Below are 11833 nucleotides of genomic sequence, written 5' to 3'. Positions count from 1 at the left end.
GGGAGAACCGGGCCGGGCTGCCCCAGCCCCGTGTCCGGGGGGATCCGGCACTGGCGGGGATGGAGAGTTCGGGATCGAGGGAAAAACAATCCCGGGGATTGTCCTGGCAGCAGCGGGGATGGGCCACGGGGCGGTGCTGTGCACCGCGGAGAGCGGGAGAACAGCGGGAAATAACGGGAAAATAACGGGAGAGAGGGAGAGCGGGATAACGGGAGAATAACGGGAGAGAGGGAGAGCGGGATAACAGCGGGATAACAACGGGAAAATAACGAGAGAGAGGGACAGCGGGATAACAGTGGGAAAATAACGGGATAATAAAGGGAGAGAGGGATAGCGGGGTAATAACGGGATGGTAACGGGAGAGCGGGAGAGCGGGATAATGGGATAGAGGGAAAAAGGGTTGGGAGTCCTGCCCCGGGATAAAGGGAAAACGGGAAAAAGGGGCTGGGAATGCTGCCCCGGGATAAAGGGATAGTGGGATAACGGGATAAGGGACCGGGAATGCTGCCTCGGGATAATGGGATAGTGGCAGGGCACGGGGGAAGAGCTGGGGATGCTGCAGGACAGGGTAATGGGGGACACGGGGCTGGGACCCTGCCAGGAGGGACAGCCACGGGATAAGGGGGATAAGGGGAATAACGGGATAGCAGGGCTGGGAATGCTGAGGGGAGCTCGGGGGGTAACAGGGACTGTGAGGTGGGATAAGGAGGGAAATGCAGGGAATGCTGCAGGGTGGGATAACGGGGGCACGGGGCAGGGAGAGCTGTGGGATGGGTGGAAAACGGGGACAGGAGGAGGGCACAGGGTGGGGGCTCTGAGCTCAGCACCCCCACCTCACTGTGAGCTGGCTTCGTTGGGGATTAATTTTAAATATTCAATTTAAATTCATTGGCTGCTGTTCCCTAGGCAAACTTGGACTTTTCAGCTGCTTCTCAAATCAAATGCTTGGGAATAATTACTACTACTAATATAATAATGATGATGATGATGATGATGGCAGTAGCAGCTCTGGGTGCTGTTCAGTCTGGGTGTTCCCAGGGAGCAGCTCTGAACTCCCAGCAGGGCCACGGATGCCTCTGAAGGAAGGGCAGGAGCTGAGGCTTTCCTGCCACTGGGAAGGTTTGGATTAAACTGGGAATGCTCCCACTGGGCAGACTGGAGCTGTCAGGAGCTCAGACTCCCGGGGATTTCGGGCTCCTGGCAGAGCCAGCCTGGCATTTCTGCCCCTCAGCTGAGTGCCCGAGCCTGGCACTGCGGGGCTGCCACTGGGGCTGCCCAGCTCTGCACCCCCAGGGCTGCACAGATTCCTGCTGGATTTGGGTCCAGGGCTGGTTAAAGTGCAGATCCTGGGGTAATGCAGGGATGGCAACAGAATTCATGGATCACCTCTGAGCCATCGGAGAATCCCAGCCTGGTTTGGGTGGGAAGGGATCCCAAATCCCCCCCAGTGCCCCCCTGCCATGGCAGGGACACCTCCCACTGTCCCAGGCTGCTCCAGCCCCAGGGTCCAGCCTGGCCTTGGGCACTGCCAGGGATCCAGGGGCAGCCACAGCTGCTCTGGGCACCCTGTGCCAGGGCCTGCCCACCCTCACAGGGAACAATTCCTGATTCCCAACATCCCACCCAGCCCTGCCCTCTGGCAGTGGGAGCCATTCCCTGTGTCCTGTCCCTCCCTTTTCCAAAGGCGGTAGAAGATCTGGTCTTCACCTGCTTTGGAGTTGCTTTGGACAGCAAAGCACGGTAGGAAAATTCCCTTTTTAATTTTTTTTTTCACGGTAGCTAAAAAACCCACAGTAATTATAATCAACTGACTTTCCACCTCTTTCCTCTTTTTTTTTTCGGGAATATGCCTGTGTGACACTAGATGGAGCCTTCTGTGCACGGGAGGAGTTTGGGGAGTCGGGAGCAGCGCTGGCACTTCCAGCAGTGCCCTGTAAATGGTGTAAATGCCGTCACCGCTGGAAGCAGCGATGGTGTTTAGCGGGGAAAACACGGTGGGAAAGGATTTCTTACTCCTGCAGAGGGCAAAAGTCACCCGAGGTTTCCCTTCCACATCCCAGCTGTGAGGTAGGATTGTACACATCATTTCTAAGGTGGATTTTTAGGGCTCCCTGCCCGCAGCAGGGGTGGAATGAGGTGAGCTGGAAGGTCCCTCCCAACCCAAGCCAGCCTGGCATTCCATGGATTTGGAGGGTGTGCAGGGGAAGGGTTGTGCTCGTGGCTTTGGCAACACGTGGGGATGTTCCTGTCCTTCAAAGGTCTGGCTGTTTGTAGCTGTCTTTCTCAGGAAAATTGTTCCAAGAGTGATCATTATTGGATATTGTGTCTTTGGTGGCAGGGCTGTGGTGGGAAGCACTTCCCAGTGCTCTCCTTGCAGCAGCAGAGCAGTGTCACCATTCTGAGCACATCCTCAGCTCTGAGAGCACCCAAAAGCAGCAGATTATGGAACAGCAGTGTCAGAGGAGATGGAGCTGCAGCGTCGTTCTGGGATGAGCTCTGGCGTCTCCATTATTCTCTGCCAATTTCACACCCAGTGTAAACAACTTGGACACTTTGCTGGCACCCAGAGTGATGGGAGGATAATGAGAAAATGCAATTATCAAACAAATTTGGGGCATAATGTCTCTGTGTTCACTGAGGATGAGAACTGAGAGGGGAGTTCTGAGAGGGATGCAGGGGGCTCACAGAGGGGAGATCCTCTCCCCATGGGGCTGCCAAGGCTTTCAAACTGCAGAAATGGATCTGCCCCATCCCTGGAATTGTCCAAGGCCAGGCTGGAGGGGCTTGGAACAACCTGGAATGATGGAAAGTGGGAGAAGGGTGGATTTGATAGAATCACTTTGTTATGGTCTCTTCAGTGGGAGAACAGAAAGTGAATTCAGTCCTTCACACTCCAACGTGGCAGGACAGATTTTTAAAGTGCTGAGGTCTAAGATTCATTGTGTGCAAGAAGAAAAAAATGACATTTTCATCTTCAAGTTTTTTTCTGCCTTCCTGTGCTCTGCTTGAGAGCAGTTGAAACGTGTCATTGTGGAAGGGATGGAGTGGGAGGAGCTGGCAGTGTGTCCCTGGAACGGGATTGTCCCTGGGGTGGGATTGTCCCTGGAATGGGATTGTCCCTGGAGTGGGATTGTCCCTGGAGTGGGATTGTCCCTGGAATGGGCTGATGTCTGTTTTTAGTGGGAAACCGTCTCTGCCTGCAGCCCCTGCTCCCAGCCAGCCCCAGCTTCAGCTTTTGCTGGATGGATTCCACCGAAATGAGCTGAAAACAGCAGGATCATCCGCACTGTGACTCTTTGTCTCCTGAATCCCTCCGGGGGGCACGAGGGTGTTAAACTCACAGAATTCCCGCAATTTCGATCAGTGACATCTCCCCCCTTTCACCTGAGCTCAGGTGGAGGGAGGATGGGTCCTGGAAGGGGTAAAGAGCCCTGCCCCAGCTGGGTTTAAAGGGATAGAACACACACTGCTGGTCACATCCTGCACTCAGCCCAAGGCACCAGGCTGGCACAGCCTCCCCCAGGGCTGGCACTGATCCTCTGTGCCCTAAACCGCTCCCGGTGCTGCCCAGCCCAGCACAGGGCTGGCACAGCCAGCTCAGGAATTCGCTTTATCCTTGTTCTAAAAGCTCTGGGATCTGTGGTCACGATGGGGATAAGGGGCGTGTTCCCAACCATGGGATGCTGTCCTTGCACGGGGAGCAGGGAATGAGCTGGAGCTGGAGCTGGAGCTCACAGCGAGAGCAGCCCCGAAGCAGCTCCAGCAGGGAGGGGGCTCCTCCAGGCACCTCCTTTCGGCATTTTTGGGATCTTTTCCTGCTGCTCAGGCTGGGCTGTGTTTGCAGTCCTTTTTGCCCAGGGAGGGTTGGAGTGCCCATCCCTGGAGGTGCCCAAGGAATTCCTGGAGGTGGCACTGAGTGCCCTGGGGACAGGGTGGGGATGGAGCACAGCTGGGACTGGATGATCCTGGAGTTGTTTTCCAACCTGAATGATCCTGGGATTCCACAATTCTGTGGCAGCTGGTTACCTGAGCAGACCTCATTAACTTCAGATCAAATGTAACACCAAATTCATGCCCTGAAATGGTAATTTTCAAAACATGTTTTGTGTTAAAAGGGGCCTTTTTTCTCCTCGCTTCGCTTTCATCCAGAATTCATTTCCAGTCTCTCTGAGAACCAACCTCTGTGTTTCAGGAAATGTCTCCGAATTCCTGAGCTAAAAAACCATTTGAAAACCTCATTTGAATTTTTAAACAGCTTCGCCTGCCCCAAATGGTTTTTGCCAAATGAAAGAGCTGCACCTGAAAAGTTTTTTGCAGCTCCAGGGAAGAAGTGGATGTGCATGTGGAAGCAGCTGGAATGCTGAGGGAGAACAGGGACAGAGAAACTGCACAATGGGAGGGAAGGATGTGGTTTCCTATTAGTGAAACCTCCACCTTCATTTTTAAAGCATAACTAAACCACAACAGGCCTTTGGGAACAGCAAAACGTGGAATAGAAACACGAGGTTGGAACACAGGGGTCGCTGTCTCCAGGATCCTGATTTCCTCTGCTCTGCCCAGGCCTGGGATTAAATCAGGATTTATGCCAGAGCTCCAGTGCCGTGGTCATTCCTTGGTTACCTTGGGCTTTCCAAGAAAGGGGAAGGGCTTGAAACTGAGTAAATTTAAATGAGATCTTGGGAATCAGGAATTGTTCCCTGGCAGGGTGGGCAGGCCCTGGCACAGGGTGCCCAGAGCAGCTGTGGCTGCCCCTGCATCCCTGGCAGTGCCCCAGGCCAGGCTGGACACTGGGGACAGCCTGTGACAGTGGGAGGTGTCCCTGCCATGGCAGGGGGGGATGGGATGAGATTTGAGGTCCCTTCCCACCCAAACCAGTCTGGAATTCTTTGAAAGCCGCTGTCTCAGTAGCTTGATGTCTCAGGACAGAAGGAATTAGAATCATGGAATCTTCAAGGCTGGAAAAGACCTTTAAAATAATCAAAGCCCAGCAGCAAATGTTGCTCTGCATCGTTTGTTTTTCCCCTCTAAGGAGTGGAGAGCTGGATGTCACCAATCCAGCCCCTGGCTGAAATCCTCAGGGGTGACCTGCCCTTGCACAGCCAGGAGAACTTCCAGGTGAGGCAGAGGGTTTAATTCAGATTTTGGGTGATTTAAAATGCCTGAAGGAGTTTGGTGCACGTGCAGCAGGGCAGTGGGGAAGGAACTCCTGCTGCTGGTGCAGGAGCAGGGCCAAGTCCCTGCCTGGGTGGGAGATTCAGGGCTTTGGCCAAGCACAGCAAAAAGCAGCAGAAAATGTCAAAAATCCCCTCGTGCCCCGTGTTCAGAGGGCTCAGGAAATGACTGGCTGAAGGAAACACAATTTCAGTGCTCAGAGTTGGCCCCTGGCACCGAGCATTTCCTGTAAATAGGATATTTCTGCTGGGGGCAGAACTCTGCTGGGTTTGACGCTGAAAGCTCGTTAAGATCTGATGTTAAACAATTAATGCTCCGAGGGACAAATTGGTTCATGTAGCAGGCCTGGCTGTAGCCAGAGGAAAATACAATATCCTGGGAAATTACAGGGCTTGTAATAAACTTGGTGCTTGCAGAGTGCTGCTCGTGCAGGCCCCGGGTTTGCAGGGATTCTGGCAGGATTTGGGTGCACACCTCCCACCTACCTGGGAATTTCCTCCTGGAAAGTTCCCAGCCCTGCCACAGCTCCCCAGGCAGTGCTGGCGTCCCCATCCCTGGGGCATTAAAAGCCTTTGGATGTGGCCTTGGCAGTGCTCTGGGATCATTTCATTTGATGATTTTGGGGTTTTTTTCCCAACCTCAGCAATTCTGGGATTCTGGAATTCATGAAAATGCCTTGAATGTCTTTGAAACCCTTCCCTCCCTGGCTATTTGCTGGATTTAGCTCCAAACATTACAAAGGGATTGCACCAGTGAATTTAATGAAAATCCTATTTTGGATTGAACTCTTTTATCCCTGCTGCATCTTCATAAAGACAACAAAAATAATAAGGAAATTCCTTGGGGATAAAGCCATTTCCCAGGGCTTGAGTTCGGGGTCATTACCCTCAGTTTGTGTGGGGGGATGTTTTTCATGCTGAAATCCCAGCCCTTCCTGCCTCACCTCATGGTTCTGACAACTCCTCCTGAGCTGCAGCCACTCCACAAAATGTTCCTGTGGAGCTTGGATTTCCCCAGGGACACGGAAATCCTCTTCCACCACGTATTCCACACTTACAGCAAGCAGCCCTGGGGGCAGGGGCTGGGTGACACAGACCAGACCAGGCTCCTTCTGATTTAATCTCTGAATTTAATTAGTGACCACTGATGTATTTTTTTTTCCTCCTAAATTTCTAAGATCTACTTTTCTATTACTTACATGAATCAAAATGAAGATCTTTTCCTCCTCTTTTCCTCCTCTTTTCCTCCTCTTTTCCTCCTCTTTTCCTCCTCTTTTCCTCCTCTTTTCCTCCTCTTTTCCTCCTCTTTTCCTCCTCTTTTCCTCCTCTTTTCCTCTTTTCCTCCTCTTTTCCTCCTCTTTTCCTCCTCTTTCCCCTTTTCCCTCGTCTCCCTTTTCCTTCCCCCCTCTTTACCTCTCCTTTCCCCCTTTTCTCCGTCTTTATTCACCCCCTTTATTTCCCTCTTACCCCCCTTTTCCCCTACTTTCTCCTGGTTCCCCGTTTTCCCCCTTTTCCATTTCCCCATTTTCCCCCATTTTCCCCCATTTTCCCCCATTTTCCCCCATTTTCTCCCCATTTCCCCCCCATTTCCCCCCATTTTTCCCCATTTTCCCCCATTTTCTCCCCATTTCCCCCCTATTTCCCCCCCATTTTTCCCCATTTTCCATCATTTTTCGTGTCTCCAGCAGTGACACAGAAGTCCCACCACGGGAAGCTGAGGCTGCTCCACTCCTGTTCCCTTCACCCTTCCCACACAGCAGCTGCTGCCAGATGTTTCCAGAGGTAACTTCCAGCCTTATCCATGCTTTTCCTTGAAATAATTCCCTGTCCCAAACCAGAAGCCGTTTGTTACCTCCAGCTTTTTATTTCCTTGCTCCCCTCAGAAAGCCAGGCTGGGTTTAGGATGTCTCAAACCTATTTTCCCCCCTTTCATGGGCAGCATTTTAAGTTCCAGCATCTCCCAACTTCTTTCCTTCCCGAGAGCTTTGCACAATCCCAGTTTTTGTCTCTGGCAAAGGCTCCCAGCTGGAATGGGATCTGGTGGATCTGTCAGGCTGGGCTGGGCTCGGTGCTGAGAGGAAAATCTCATTTTCCACGGGAGGGTTTCTTGTGTTCTCCCAGCCAAGGACCTCAGCTTTGCCCCAGGATTTTCCAGGGCCTTGGGAGCAAATTGGTGCCGGGCTCCCTCTGCCAGAGGGCAGGGCAGGGTGGATTTGGGGGAGGAATTGTTCCCAGGGTGCCCACAAATAAATCAGTTTTTCCTCGGGCTCAGGTGGATTTTCCTGTTCATCCCTCTGCTCCCGTGGCCTGCCCTGGCTCCTGGCACTCCCTGCCCTTTGCAGGGTGTTCAGCCACGCTGTGCCCAGCCCCAGTTCCAGCTGGGGTTTGGTGTTCAGGGCTTCAGCAGAGCCTGGCCCTAAGCCTGGCCCTAAGCCTGGCTCCGAGCCTGGCCCCAAACCTGGCCTCAAACCTGGCCCTAAGCCTGGCCCTAAGCCTGGCCCCGAGCCTGGCTCCAAGCCTGGCCCCAAGCCTGGCTCCAAGCCTGGCTCCAAGCCTGGCTCCAAGCCTGGCCCCAAGCCTGGCTCTAAGCCTGGCCCCGAGCCTGGCTCCAAGCCTGGCTCCAAGCCTGGCTCCAAGCCTGGCTCCAAGCCTGGCCCCAAGCCTGGCTTTAAGCCTGGCCCCAAGCCTGGCCCCAAGCCTGGCTCCAAGCCTGGCTTTAAGCCTGGCTCCAAGCCTGGCTCTAAGCCTGGCCCCAAGCCTGGCTCCAAGCCTGGCTTTAAGCCTGGCTCCAAGCCTGCCTCTAAGCCTGGCATCAAGCCTGGCTCCAAGCCTGGCTCTAAGCCTGGCTCCAAGCCTGGCTCTAAGCCTGGCCCCGAGCCTGCCCAGCTGCTGGCAGATCTTGGCACCTCCAGCTGTAACCCAGGGATGGATTTCTGGATTTCATTCCTCATTCCACAGAGTGAAGGGAAAATACATTTACACTGTCATCCCAATTTTTAATTCTGTTTTTTTTCTGCTGTAGACATCCCACAAAGCTCGTTTATGGGAGCAGCCTGGTTTGGGAGCGTCTGCTTTAAATATTTTAGTTTCCATTTTATTACCTGCAGCTCCAATCAGGCTCTGCACAGTGCCCAGTCTGATCACAAATAATTTTTGCTACCAGACATCTTTAGTCCCAAAAAAATGACTTTGAGAAAATGAGCAGTGATGCATTAAAATGCATTTTACAGAGAAATTATCTTTATATGCATTGTCTTTTTTGTTGTTGTTGTTTGTTTGTTTTGTTTGGCAAAAAATATAGTTGCTGCAAAACCACAAAAATACAGAAAGCATCTGCTACACTTGGAAAAAGGATTTGCAAAATATCCCCACGAATGTCTTGGAATCATGAATGGATTTTAATAACCACCACGCTGACGAGGGCACGCTGCAGATACTGATTAATTATTAACGTGTTTACAACGATTTTGCAAATAATGGGCTAATCACTGCAATTATGTATTTTCCAAGTGGGCAGGCTGGGGCAGGGCTGTGCTCCCAGCAATCCTGGAAAACGCCGTGTCCAAGGCTCTGCTTCCCAGGGCGCTCTTTATTTTTGTGGACTATTGATTTCCTGCCAGGATGGAGTGGATTTAATTTTAACCGATAGTCCAGCGGTTCATTCCAGCTTTAAATTATTGGTGAGCCTCGTGTTTGCAGCATTCCAGAGCCCGGGAAGGGAGGGGATTCCTTCCAAACACCTGGGCAGGTGAGCATGGAAAGTGAAATATTTCCCTGTGGGATCCCTGCAAGCCTGGCCTGCTGCAGGGTAAAGGAACCTGGGAGTAACTCAAATGATGGATAAATAGAGCTATAAATCCAGCTGTAAATAAGGAAGGAGCACAGGGAGAGGTGGATTTCTCACATTTAAACTCCTTTTTTTTTTCAGTCCTGCAGGCCACAATCAGCACAGAGCCCCAGGAGGGTTTGGGTTGGAAGGAACCTCCAAGACCAGCTCATCCCTCACCCCTGGGACACCTTCCAGGAGAGCTGGGGAATCTCCTCCTCTGGGGATATTCCAGAGGACCTGGACACCACCCTGTGCCAGCTGGAGCCACGGGGGTCCCTTCTCACCTCAGCCAGGCTGGGCTCTGCTGGTTCTGTCCCAGGCATGGAAGTTCTGAGGAAATGGGGATTTTCTGTCCTGGCCCTGGAAGTGCTGAGGAAATGGGGATTTTCTATCCTGGGCATGGAAGTTCTGAGGAAATGGGGATTTTCTGTCCTGGATGTGGAAGTGCTGAGGGAATGGGGATTTTTCTGTCCTGGGCATGGAAGTGCTGAGGGAATGGGGATTTTCTGTCCTGGGCATGGAAGTTCTGAGGAAATCGGGATTTTCTGTCCTGGATGTGGAAGTTCTGAGGAAATTGGGATTTTCTGTCCTGGATGTGGAAGTGCTGAGGGAATGGGGATTTTTCTGTCCTGGGCATGGAAGTGCTGAGGAAATGGGATTTCCTGTCCTCTGGGAATGTGCTGTATGAGGTTTACAGGGATTTGGGGGGATTTTTTGGGCAGCTGTTAAATCCTGAGCAGCCTTTTCCATTAGACACCCCTGACCCAAACCCCGCTCCCCACCCCTGAAATTCGCTGAAATTCCTTAAAGCCCTGATCCCTTCATAACAGGATTATTGCTGGTACACAAGCAGCATAATGAGCTGCTGTAATGCCTGATTAGAGGCTGGATTTGGGCTGGAGCAGCATCAATGCACAGCTCCAGTGTAAGTGTGTTAATAACCATCACTGATGGACGTGGTCCATCTCTGCAGCCCGGGGAGGACAGGCTGGGCTGCAGAGGGGCACAGGGGGTGAGGCAGGGCTGCAGAGATCAGCGTGATCAGGGACCACAGGAGAGGAGTTTGGAGGGAGGGAAGGGGAAGGGACTCGGTGAGGGTGGCCTGGGAGGAGCAGCAGCCCTCGGGGTGTTCATGTGAGCACTGCTGGGAGGGAATGTTCACAAGGGGGAGGACACAGGAGTGTCAGAATCACAGGATCAGGGAATTGCTGGGGCTGGAAAAGCCTCCAAGGTCACCCAGTCCAAGCTGTGGGTGATGCCCACCCTGTCCCCAGCCCAGAGCACTGAGTGCCACCTCCAGGAATCCCTGGAATTCTCCACCACCTCCCTGGGCAGCTCCTTCCAGTGCCTAGCAATCCTTTCCATGAGGAAATTCTTCCATCAGAACAGGTTTGGGTTGGATATCAGGGCAAATTCCTTCATGGGAAGCCTTGGATGTGGCTGTCCCTGGAGGGGTTTAAAAGCCATGTAAATGTGGCATGGGGGACAGGGGTTAGTGGTGGCCTTGGCAGGAGGGGCTATATCGTGTCCTATACTGAATAAACTCTCTGAAATGCAGTTTGCTAAAGCACAAGGGAAGAAAAGTTCTTGGCTACAATGGCACAAACAAAACTTTATGAGCTAGAGGAATAAACGGTGTATGTGACAAGGCTGAACCTGCAATGATAAATGAACAAAGCACAGTGAATAAAAGGAAGGAGAGACTTCAAAGAAGTGCACGGGGTTTAAAACTCTAAACAGAACTGCAAAAGTTAAATTGCCACAGCAAACAGAGCTCCCATCACCCGTGGGGAACACAAAAAGAGAGTCAGCTGTGCCTGGACTGGGGACTGAGGAGGGGAATGATCAGTCTGTGTTGTAGGCCAGAACTGGAGGTGTTGTTATAGGAGTACCTACCTGTGCACCTGAGGCGTGGCAGGAAATATTACTGTGCTGCTGATTGGTTTGGGGCACTCTCCATGGTCCCCCCGACCTCCCAGGCTGTGGTTTGAGCACAGCCAGGCTGATTTCTCATTTCTCCTGTCATTTCCTATCTTTGAAGGCATTACAAAAAAATTCGAGCAAGCTATTTTTAGCCAGGCTTGAAAGCACCTTTTTTTTTTTTCTATTTTTTTTCCTTCTTTTTCTTTTTTTTTCCCAGGCCTGATTCTTGAGGGGCAGCTTTGATTCTGTTTCCTTTTGTTTCTGCTCTCGATTCTGGCTCCCTTAAAGTGCAGCTTTCCTTTGACCACAAGGTCCCTTGGGCAGGGCCCCTTCCCTGAGCACGGCCCTGCTGCTGCTCCCAGCTCCAGGCACACCTGGGACCCAAAGGTGAGATCCAAAGATGAAATCCAAAGTGAGATCCAAGGTGAGATCCAAGGTGAGATCCAAGGGGAGATCCAAAGGTGAGATCCAAGGTGAGATCCCAGGGGAGATCCAAAGGTGAGATCCAAAGGTGAGATCCAAGGTGAGATCCAAGGGGAGATCCAAGGGGAGATCCAAAGGTGGTTTCACCTTGCAGAAGGCAAGAATTTGGTTTCAGCTGCAGGGAAAACGCTGGAACAAAGGACAAGGTGTATCTGAGAAGGAAAACATCAGGAAATAATCCCGATCTCATCAGTTCTGATCCTAACAGGAATGCTGGGATTGTCACCAAACTGAGCAGTTTCACCTCTGCCCTTTGGAGGCCTGGGTTCATTTTCTTTGCTTGGATTCCCACTTGTGTAAGAGGGTGAGTGAATCTGGAGAGGTCAGTGCCAGCCCTGCTCTGTGCTGGTACCTGCAGCCCTGGTGTGCCCCTGGTGCTCCCTGTGGGGCAGCTGAATCTCCTCTGCCCCAGTGCTCGACCCCACCC

This window comes from Prinia subflava, chromosome 9, assembly GCF_021018805.1.
Source record: "Prinia subflava isolate CZ2003 ecotype Zambia chromosome 9, Cam_Psub_1.2, whole genome shotgun sequence".
NCBI classification, from domain to species: domain Eukaryota; kingdom Metazoa; phylum Chordata; class Aves; order Passeriformes; family Cisticolidae; genus Prinia; species Prinia subflava.
This window is presented reverse-complemented; position numbering follows the sequence as displayed.